The sequence below is a fragment of the Loxodonta africana genome, chromosome 2 (assembly GCF_030014295.1).
Source record: "Loxodonta africana isolate mLoxAfr1 chromosome 2, mLoxAfr1.hap2, whole genome shotgun sequence".
NCBI classification, from domain to species: Eukaryota; Metazoa; Chordata; class Mammalia; order Proboscidea; family Elephantidae; genus Loxodonta; species Loxodonta africana.
Window position 1 is genome coordinate 79282761 of NC_087343.1, and position 11308 is coordinate 79294068.

Genomic DNA, 11308 nt, shown 5'->3' on the forward strand with positions numbered 1-11308 from the left:
AGGTGGTATATATTCAAGGTCATATTTTGGCTCTCCTGGACTTGTATCAATTTTCTGCAGCTTAAACTTGAACTTGCATAAGATCAATTGATGATCTGTTTGTACAGCAGTCAGCCCCAGGCCTTGCTCTGACTGATGAGATCAAGCTTCTCCATTGTCTTTTTCCATAGATGTAGTCTATTTAATTCTATCTGGCGAGGTCCACATGTATAGTCTCCATTTGTGTTGTTGAAAACATGTATTTGTGATGAATAAGTTGTTGGCGTAGTGGTTAAGTGCTATGGCTGCTAACCCAAGGGTCAGCAGTTTGAATCTGCCAGGTGCTCCTTAGAAACTCTATGGGGCAGTTCTACCCTGTCCTATAGGGTCGCTATGAGTCAGAATCGACTCGACAGCACTGGGTTTGTCTTTTTTGGTTAAGTTGTTGGTCTTACAAAATTCTATCTTGTGATTTCCAGGGTGGTTTCAATCACCAAAGCCATATTTTCCAAGTAGTGATCCTTCTTTTGTTCCAACTTTTGCATTCCAATCACCAGTAATTATCAAGGCATCTTGATTGCATGCTCTATCTATTTCAGACTGTATAAGTTCGCGAAAGTCTTCAATTTCTTCATCTTTGGCCTTAGTGGTTGGTATGTAAAATTGAATAATAGTCATATTAACTGGTCTTCCTTGTAGGCATATGGATATTATCCTATCACTGACAGCACTGTACTCCAGGATAGATCTTGAAATGTTGATTTCGACGATGAATGCAATGCCATTCCTCTTCAAGTTGTCATTCCTGGCATAGTAGAGCATAGGATTGTCTGATTCAAAATGGCCAACAGCAGTCCATTTCGGCTCACTAATGCTGAGCATACCAGTCTTCAAGCGTCCCATTTCATTTTGGGCAACTCCAATTTTCCTAGATTCATACTTTGTACATTTTACTTTCCAATTATTAATGGATGTTTGCAGCTGTTTCTTCTCATTTTGAGTCATGCCACATCAGCAAATGAAGGTCCCTAAAGCTTTACTCCATCCACGTTAAGGTGTACTCTACTTTGAGGAGGCAGCTCTTCCCCAGTTGTATTTTGAAAAAAAAAAAAAATTTTTTTTTTTTTTTCCCAACCTGAGTGTGTCATCTTCCAGCGCTATATCAGACAATGTTTCACTGCTATTCCTAAGGTTTCCACTGGCCAGTGTTTTAAGTAGATCACCAGGTACTTCTTCCTTGTCTGTTTTAGTCTGGAAGCTCGGCTGAAACCTGTCCATCATGGGTGACCCTGTTGGCATTTGATATTGGTGGCATAGCTTCTAGCATCTCAGCAACATGCAAGCCACCACATTATGACAAACTGACAGACTAGTGGTGGCCACCAGCATATCTCTATGACTTCTATACAAATTAGTTTTGAACACTGGAGAGGAAGATGGGGCTTCTTCAAAACTCAAAGATTGCTGTAAGGGAAGAAAATTAGAATAATTTAGCCAGTAATCAGAAGAACTAAATACTTCCCCACTGGCTAAATTTTAACATTGACAAGCCTGAAGATATTACTGTGTTCAATTCTTAGAGTTTAAGAAGGTACTCTTAAGACTTCTTCCAGGCAAGTGTCTGGGTAGGAAGGGCACAGGGAATGGGAGAGAGAGTCATTTTTCTTTATCATTCTTGTCCTCAACTTCTGTCACCTGGTTTGGTCAAATGTCTGCTGGTGGTAATAATATGATAAATACCAACAACACTCTTTAAATGTGGTCACTAGGCATTATCACAGTCTAAATCAATCAGAATTTTAGTCCTAGCAGGCTTGTTACCTCTGATCTCCACTACCTTGTAGAAATAATAATTGTTGAGTTAATTTGGACTCGTAGAGACCCTTTAGGACAGAGTAGAACTGCCCCACAGGATTATTTAGGGTGTAATCTTTATGGGAGCAGATCATTAGGTCTTTTCTCCCACAGAGCAGCTGCTAGGTTAGAACCACTGACCTTTCCGTTAGCAGCAAAGCACTTAACTATTGCGCCACTAGGTCTCGTTAATAATAACAACAGCACTCTGTTTCTGAGCATCTATCACATGAAAATGATTAACACCCTCTGCTGCTTAACCAAAAGGTTGGAGGTTCAAGTATACCCAGAGGAGCCTTAGAAGAAAGGCATGGTGATCTTACATCTGAAAAAGTAGCAGTTGAAAACTCTATGGAGTCAAGTTCTACTCTGACACACATGCTCGCCATGAGTTGAAATGGATTCTATGGCAAATGGTTGGTTACCATGTGCCAACCAGTATACTCTGAACTTCACATATATCGTTTCTGATCTTTGTTTCGGAAACCCTGGTGGCATAGTGGTTAAGTGCTATGGCTGCTAACCAGAGTCAGCAGTTTGAATCCGCCAGGCACTCCTTGGAAACTCTATGGGGCAGTTCTACTCTGTCAATAGGGTCGTTATGAGTCGGAATCGACTCAATGGCAATCGGAAGGTAGTGGGTAGATCTTCATATCAACCCTGAGAGGTATATATTATTATTCTCGTTTGACAGATGAGGACAATAAGGCTCAGAAAGATTAAGAAATGTGTTCCAGGTCACACAGAGCTGAAACTGAAACCCCATTCTCTCTGACTTCACAGCTCATATGCCTTCAAGTTTGCCACAGCTCTCTGTGCCCAGGCCCCATCTTAGGTTTTCTTAGGAGGGGAGAGAGGGCAGTTAAAGGAGAGGGTGTTATTATTTTTCTAGTATGGATGACTTCTTCCTGGTAGAACTTTCCAAATAACCTAGAAGCTGATTTAGAAAATAATACTGGAATCATTATTCCCTGTCCTTGAGCATAGAGAATGTGACCTAGCTGGAGCTGGGCCCACAAAGACTCCCAAGGACACATCAACTGGGCCCTGAGATAAAGACAATAGATGGGACAATCTTGGAAATTATATTTTAGGGAAGAAAAATATCTTTTAGGGAAACTTTCACATAAGCCAGAACACAAAAGACTTTCCACTCTTACCTTTTTCTATCAACATTTAGGTAATAGAAAATTTGCTGGACCAATGAAAACTCTCCTGACTGTGCTGCACCAATGATCGTTGAGGGGGCAATTCAAAATGTAGGATCACAGTTTCTAGCCAATTTGTGAAAAGGTGAAGCTTTTAACGCTTTTGCCCATTTTGTAGTGTTAATATATACTGATGATTCTGTAATTTCCTTGGACTCGGGCAGACATGGCTGTGGCAGCACGCTTGTCCATTTTCCTACTTTTGTTTCTTTTAAGTATATGCGGAATAAAACTTTCTTTTGCTTTACCAAACTTTGTGATTTTTTTACCCTACAAAAAAGCTCATTGAGACATTGAGGCAAAGAATTCTACTCAAAAGCCATTTTATCCTTTCAACACAAACCACCCTCCCTCCACCCTACTTTTCAGTCCTGAAATTGTTATTGTACCTAACTCGGAGTTGTGTAGCGAGGCCATCTGTTCAACCAGGAGGTGCCATTATCTTTATGGTCCTTTAAAATGGCCATTGCCTGAGTAACAGAAATTGCATTTGACAGTGGAAGATGGGATTCTGTGTCTCTGAGGGCCCATATCTACATTGCTATTTTATCTTCTCATGACAAAAGGAATTTGAAACAACTCTAACATTGGTAGGGGGGAAAGCAGCAATTCCCTTAATAGGTATGGTAGGCAGAGTAATAGTCCCCAAAGATGTCCTTATACCCAGAAGCCATGAATATATTTCCTTACCTGGAAAAAGAGAATTTGCAATGTGGTTAAGTTAAGGATCTTGAGATGGGGAGTTAATCCTGTGGGCCCACTGCAATCACAAGGGTCCTTGCAAGGGAAAGAGGGAGGCAGGAGAGTCACAGAAAGAGATGTGAGAATGGAGGCCGAGTCTGGAATGATGCAGTTGCTGGCTGGGGACAGTGAGCCAAGAAATGCAGGAAGCCTCTGGCAGCTGGAAAAGGCAAGGAGGTGGATTCTCCCCCAGAGCCTCTAGAAGGAACACAGTCCTGCTGACACCTCGATTTTAGACTGGTGAAATCCATCTCAGATTTCCGACCTCCAGAATTATATAAAAATGTGTGTGTGTTTTAAGCCACTAACTTTGTGGTAATTTGTTACAGCAGCCATAGCAAACAAATACAGTAAAATAGTCTCTGCCTTAATAATTTATACAATTGGCCATTAAACATCTAGTTAGAAACACTGTGCCAACTAGTGACTCTGGTATTTAAACCTTTCTCGTAAAGAAAGAGGCATCACGGCAAATAACATCTGGTGTACCATTTTGTTATTGCCTTTTTTCATAAAGCAGCCTTTTGGGAACATGAGCTTACACAATCCTCTTTTACACTGGTAAGAAATCTTCACAAATCAAAATCATTGCAGTGGACACAGCCACCAGAGGACCCTGCATATCCTGTAATGCTGAGATATAATAAATACAAATCAGCAACAATATAACAGAAGTCACATGCCCATTTGTTGTTTGTACTCCGGAAAACAAGGCATGCCCCATTCCCCACTGGGAAGCTCCTCCGGGCTTCTTGAGTCAGCTATTACCTACGGAACCATTTTAATGCAACAGGAAACATGAGACAAAAAAGTCAATGACTCCTGAAGAGGCTCGGGAGGAAATTGCACGGCTAATGCAATTTCCATCGAAGCCAACCCAGTTTGTGGGTGTAGAAGGTCAATAACCCTGGATTGGTACACCATTAGTCAGTAGGGCAAAGAGCATCTTAACTTTGTTTTCAACCAAACAATTTGGAAACTGTTGCTAATTAGAGGCAACCACTGACTAAATGCCAGTCATCAGGATAATGATTTAATTAATCCTCCTATGGAAGCTGTGGCAACCCAAAGCAGTCATTTCCGGGTAGAACTGTTTACCACAAAACAAATACAATTGATTTCTGCCCACTCCTCCCATCCTAGGTAGGAAAAGGAACAAAACAGTTCCGCCGGTTAAACCAAAGATCCCGTCAGGGGGGCTTCAACTTGTCAAACGTTTCTGAGGTCCGGAAGGTGATGTGTATCAGAACACTTCTAGATCCTTGTACAGTTGTCCCTTGGTAACCCCAGAGGATTGGTTCCAGGACTCCCCCTCCATACCACAATCCACGAATGCTCAAGTCGCTTATATAAAATGGTTATGTTTTATATTTGTGTATAACCTATACTTTAAATCATCTCTTAGCCTTTGAGGGATTGCTTTGACCACTTAATTGCTTTTTAGGAGCTATCTTTTCACAGAAACAAAGAGTGCACAAACACAAGGCGCCAACAAACGAGACGTGAGGCGAACAATGCTCAAACGATGAGTGCTGGAGAGAGACTGAGGATCTGTGCCATGGCCGGAGGCTTCAGCAGGGGAGGTCTACACATCACTTCATTCTCTTGGATTCAGCATAGTGCTCGGTGCACAGCAAATTAAAGTTTTGCTTTTTGGAACTTCCTTTTTTCTGAATATATTCCATCCACCGTTGATTGAATCCAAGGATGTGGAACCCAAGGATACGGAGGGAGGGAGGGCCAATTTCTACTACCGTGTTTTCCCGGCTATCTTCTCAGCATACACAAGGGAGGTTTGCATTCATTGGTTAAGTGCTGCATTACCCCTTAATGGGTGTTTATGCAATGACCGCTTTATTGCTAATTCCACCAATAAGGCATTCCTGCCACAAGCATTGGAAACCATCCTAATTTGCTAATGCTTGCCGGATTTCAGAATTGAACATCAAATTATTCAAATCAAATTACAGGAAAGAGATGTAGTGAGACTTTGGCACTTCCATTTTACGGACAGAGCCAGAAATCTGTGTCCCTTTCAGTATGTTCCTGGACACCTTTCGATGTGCTGGCGTACCTCAAGGCAGCAAATCGGCCTAGTAAATGTTAGTGCGTGCAGTTAGCACTGAAGACCTAAATCTCAGTAGTTTCTCAGATTATCCACTGTTTGGGATTATTTACATTTCTATTACTGCATCAATAGGAAGCTGGCAAGAGAACTTAACTGTGACACTCTGCCATATATGTCATTTAATATGCAGAACAATTGTGTCACTTTGGGTCTTCTGATAAAAAAAAAAAAGATTTTTTTTTTTCTTCTGATAAGCAGATGCTAAAATAGTTAGGTTTATTGGAGAGTAACACCTGTGAAAGACAAAAGAATGAACAAACTGGCAGGAAGAGCCTCAGACCACAATACAAACCAGAAACCAGTTACAATTGGGTCGATTCTGACTCATATGTGTCAGAGCAGAGCTGCTCCATAGTGTTCTCAGTGGCTGATTTTTTGGAAGTGGATCACCAGGGCTTCCTTCTGAAGTGTCTCTGGGTGGACTTGAACCTCCAACATTTTGGCTATCAACCAGGGGTGTCAACAATTTGTACCACCCAGAAACTGCAGGCACACGATATGTGCTTAAATAAATAATCATGCTTAACTACATCGTCTATTTAAATACATAATATGGGCTTTAACAAATACTGCAATAATGGTATAGAAGCTCGAAGGCAGTGTTATTTGAGAAAGTCCCTTATTCTAAAATGGCCTCTAGAATGCCTGAAATTTCACCACTGGTGGTTCACTCTCTTCAAAGCATATTCTTCATGGTGCAAATATCTGGGTGGGGCAGCAGTAAGCTTTTCTCGGTCATTATCACTTTAGCTCACTTTTTAAAACATTTCCTGTAACAGTTCTTATTTTTTTACACTTGTACTTCCCTTTTATGGGCGGGGATTCATTTATTCATTTAACAGATTTGTTGCATGCCTACAGGCAGTGTTCTAGGTACTTCCAGATGGTAGAGACTGAAATAGACAAAAATCCCTGCCTTCTAGGATCTTGCATTTTCTGTGTGGAGGACAGACAAGGAACACAATAAATAAGTAAATTACAGTGATTTAAGTGCTGAAGAAGGGCAGATAAAAGGAGGAAGTATAAAACCAAACCCTTGCCTTTGAGTCAATTCCACCTGATAGTGACCCTTTAAGGACAGAGTAGAACTGCCCTATAGGGTTTCCAAAGCAGTAAATCCTTGCAGAAGCAGACTGCCAGATCCTTCTCCTGCAGAGCATTGGTGGTTTTAAAGCGCTTGATCTTTCGGTTAGCAGCTGAGTACTTAACCACTGTACCATTAGGGCAGGGAGAGGTAAATTGTGTGATATTTTAGATAGGGTAGCCAAGGAGGTCTCACTGAGAAGATGACTTTTGAGTAAAGACCTTAAGGAAGTGAGGGAGTGAACCATGCAGATACTAGGGGGAAGAACATAGGCAGAGGGAATAGCAAGTCCAAAGGCCCAAGCTGAGAGCAGGACTTGCATACTCAAGAAACAGAAAGGTGGACATTGTGGTTGGAATGGAGAAGAAGGAGGGGAAAGTAAGAAGGGGGAGGATAGCAGGAAGTGAACTCAGAGAGGTAACAGTAATGGGAAGTTACAGCAAGTAGGACTTGTAGATCATGGCCAGGACTTTGGCTCCCATTCTAAGTGCGACCAGCACTGTTGGAAGGGTTTTTAAGTGGAGAAGTGACATGATCTGCCTTTTACTAGGATCTCTGGGTGCTGGGTGAAGAACTGACTGTAGAGGGGCAAGGGAAGAAACTGTGATACTGTTCTAGGGTGAAAATATCGCGAAGTTTAGTAAAACAAAAAGAAGAGTTTTATTCAGCATATATTCAAAAAGGTAAAAGCGAGAAGTGGATAAGCGTGCTGCCACGTGTCTGCCCAAGTCCAAAGACTATTACAGAATCATCAGTATATATTAACATCACAAATGGGTAAAATCATCGAAAGCTGCACCTTTTGACAAATTTGCTAGAAACTGTGATCCCGCATTTTGAATTGTACAGGTTTCAGTAACAACAGTCAGGAGGGTCTTCATTGGTCCCACAAATTTTCTATTCACTAAATGCTAATAGAAAAAGATAAGCGTGGAAAGTCTTTTTTGTTCTGTTTGATTTGTTTATGTGAAAGTTTCCCTAAAAGATATTTTCCGAGATTGTCCTAGCTATTGTCTTTATATCTCCGGACCCAATTGATGTGTCCTTGTGAGCCCAGCTTAAGTTGGGTTACATTCTCTACGTTCAGGTGTTGCCAGAATTGAATAAGGTTCTTGCCTTTCACTGGTCAAAATGAGCAGGTAAGGCAATAAGAGTTTTCCACACGAGCAAAGCTTTACTGAAGAGCCTTGCAAGCGGAGACAATGAGGGCCTAAGCTATGCTTACCCCCATCTCACAGAAGGAGAGACTTGCCTGGGTTTTTAAAGGTTCTTGGGTGGGAGAAGATTGTTTATTCATAGGCATAGGCGGGGATATGTTAACTACAGTGTAAGAGCAGCAGCTTTCTAAGATGGCTCCTGTCCTGGAAGCCTCTGGGATTCGCAGCAGGACTTATTATGGGGTGTTGCGACTGTGCAGTCTCTCGCCAAGTTTGATTCTCTGGCTGCGGCTGTAGCCCCTCACTGCCCGTGGTGGAAGGTCACACAGCAGTCACAGGTGGATGTTCTGTACATGTCCCTGGGGCTGATTTTATCTAGCTGCTTCTGAAAGACAACTTTAAAGAAGTTTGTGGGCTGTTTTCTGATATTCTGCCCCATTGTTCTGGGTAATGGATTTGTTTCTGCGCCCTGGCCCATTTCCTGTTACTTTGTTTGCAGATTTGGGGGCCCCTCTGTTCCCTGTCGTTCAAGAACAGGAAATAATGACTCCAATATTATTTCCTAAATCAGTACCAATGAAAAAACTATCCCAGTAATCAAGGCAAGAAATTGTGGTGGCTTGAATTTGGGTGTGGCAACGATAGTGTTTAAATTTAGAATATACATTTTGAATGTGGAATTGATGTTTTGCTGGTGGATCCAACCTAGGGTGTGACAGAAGGGAGAAAGTATAGTGTTGCCATTTAGTAAGAGCGAAAGTTGTAGGAACAGATGGTTCAAGGGTGGATACAAAGGGTCCAGCTCAGCTGCCTCAAATCTGAGACATGCAGGCAATGGATGTACAGGTCTGGAGTTCAGAGCAAAGGTCGGGGCTGGGGATATAAATGTAAGATTTATTCACATATAAACCAAAACCAAACTCATTGCCATAGAGGCTATTCTGACTCAAAGCAACCCTACAGGACAGAGTAGAACTCCCCATAGGGTTTCCAAAGAACAGCTGGTAGATTCAAACTGCTGACCTTTTAGTTAGCAGCTGAACTTTTAACCACTGCGCCATCAAGTCTCCTGGGAGATAAGAAGAAATCAGCAAAAGAGATTGAGGAAAAGTATTTGGAAAGATATGAAGAAAAACAGCTAAGAGAAGAAAGTACTTCAAGTGATCAACTATATTAAATGCTAGTGGTGAAACATGTAAGGTGAAGACTGAGAAATAACTGTTGGATTTAGAAATGTAGAGCTTATTGGTGACTTTAAGAACAGTAGTTTCAGTGAAGTGGTGGGAGTGAAATCTGGTTGAAGCTAGTTCTGGAGAAACTAGAGACAGGAGACACATTCTTTTAAGGAGATTTCCTGTGGGAAAGGAGAAAAGTAGGGCACTGTTTGGAGGAAGAAATGAGATCGAGAGAGGGTTTTTAAAATATGGTGGATATGGCAGCTTGTTTGTATGCTGATGGAAATCATTCATTAGAGAGGGAAAAAATGATGTGAAAAAGAGAAAGGAGAATTTCTGGTGTGATATCTTGAGTAAGAGAGAAGAAAAGAGATTTAGTGCACACAGGAAAGACTCGAAACATGGAAAGGTTCAAGAGACAGACTAATTTGGAAAGATTTAGGAAATGGACAGAAAGGAAGGCTTCAGAATTTGCCAGTCACTGTAGCCTTTCTCCTGATTATTTTGCATACACATGCTTGCCTAATACAACCCAGCTTCAGTTGCTAGGCCTTCTCCAAAATGGTGGTTTAATTGTGAGGAGGCCATGCAGTATTTAGTAATTTGTGAACGGAGAGGGTAGATATATAAAACTCTAATAAGCTATGCTCCTACAGAACTTTTATAGCTGCCACATCGCACTGTAAGCTCATAAATGTGTAGTCAACTCAGATCCCAATGTTACCAGGCGGAAACCGCAGGTTCTTGCTAGGCATGACTCGCGTTGGCCAATAAACGAGAGACTGAGGTGGGAGGACAAGAAAGGCACCTTTATTTCATTGTACAAGGAAAAGAGTCAGGCAAGTTACTGTTTTGTTTTTTTTTTTAATTGTACTTTAGATGAAGGTTTACAGAGCAAACTAGTTTCTCATTAAACAGTTAGTACACATTGATGAGCAGCTCCTGTCTGGAGGTGAGATGAGAAGACGGAAGGGGAAAGGAGCTGGTTGAATGGACATGGGGAATATAGGGTTGAGAGGAGGAGTGTGCTGTCTCATTAGGGTGTAGATACGTTTTCGTACGAGAAACTGACTTGTAAACTTTCACTTAAATCACAATAAAAAAAAAGAATAAACAGTTAGTACACTCATTGTTTTACGACATTGGTTAATAACCCCACAACACATCAATACTCTCTGCCTTCTCAACTTTGGGTTCCCTATTACCAGCGTTCCAGTCCCCTCCTGCCTTCTGGCCTTTGCTTCTGGGCTGGTGTGCCCCTTTAGTCTCCTTTTGTTTTATGGGCCTGTCTAATCTTTGGCTGAAAGTTGAACCTCGGGAATGACTTAATTACTGAGCTAAAAGAGTGTCTGGGAGCCATACTCTTGGGGTTTCTTCAGTCCCTGTCAGGCCAGTAAGTCTGGTCTTTTTTGTGAGTTAGAATTTTGTTCTATATTTTTCTCCAGCTCTGTCCGGGACCCTCTATTGTGATCCCTGTCAAAGCAGACAGTGGTGGTAGCCAGGCATCATCTAGCTGTACTGGACTCAGTCTGGTGGAAGCCATGGTAGATGCAGTCCATTAGTCTTTTGGACAAATCTTTCCCTTGTCTGTTTAGTTTTCTCCATTTTTCCTAGGCAATTTACATTTAAAGGGGCCTACAATTTTTTTTTTTTTTTTACAAGTAGGGAGTTCATACAAGTTTTGTCAGCAACACTCTTAATCACACTAACCAGGCAATGGAGTTTACATATAACCAAGCAAAACCAGGATTCAAATGCAAAGCTGGGGGTGGGGCAAGCCCAGCAAAGGAAACAGGGTTTTTCAATACAACACTGTAGGGGAAGAAGCCAGGCAAAGAAAACACAATTTTTAATACAGCACCGTGGGGGCTCTGTCTCTCCAAGATCTTCTTCATGTAAGCTGAGTGCTGAGAGAATAGAATTGGTACAGATAAACCTATAAGAAAGGGTGAGGTAGCCCTGAAAGTTTTACAGTCGGAGAA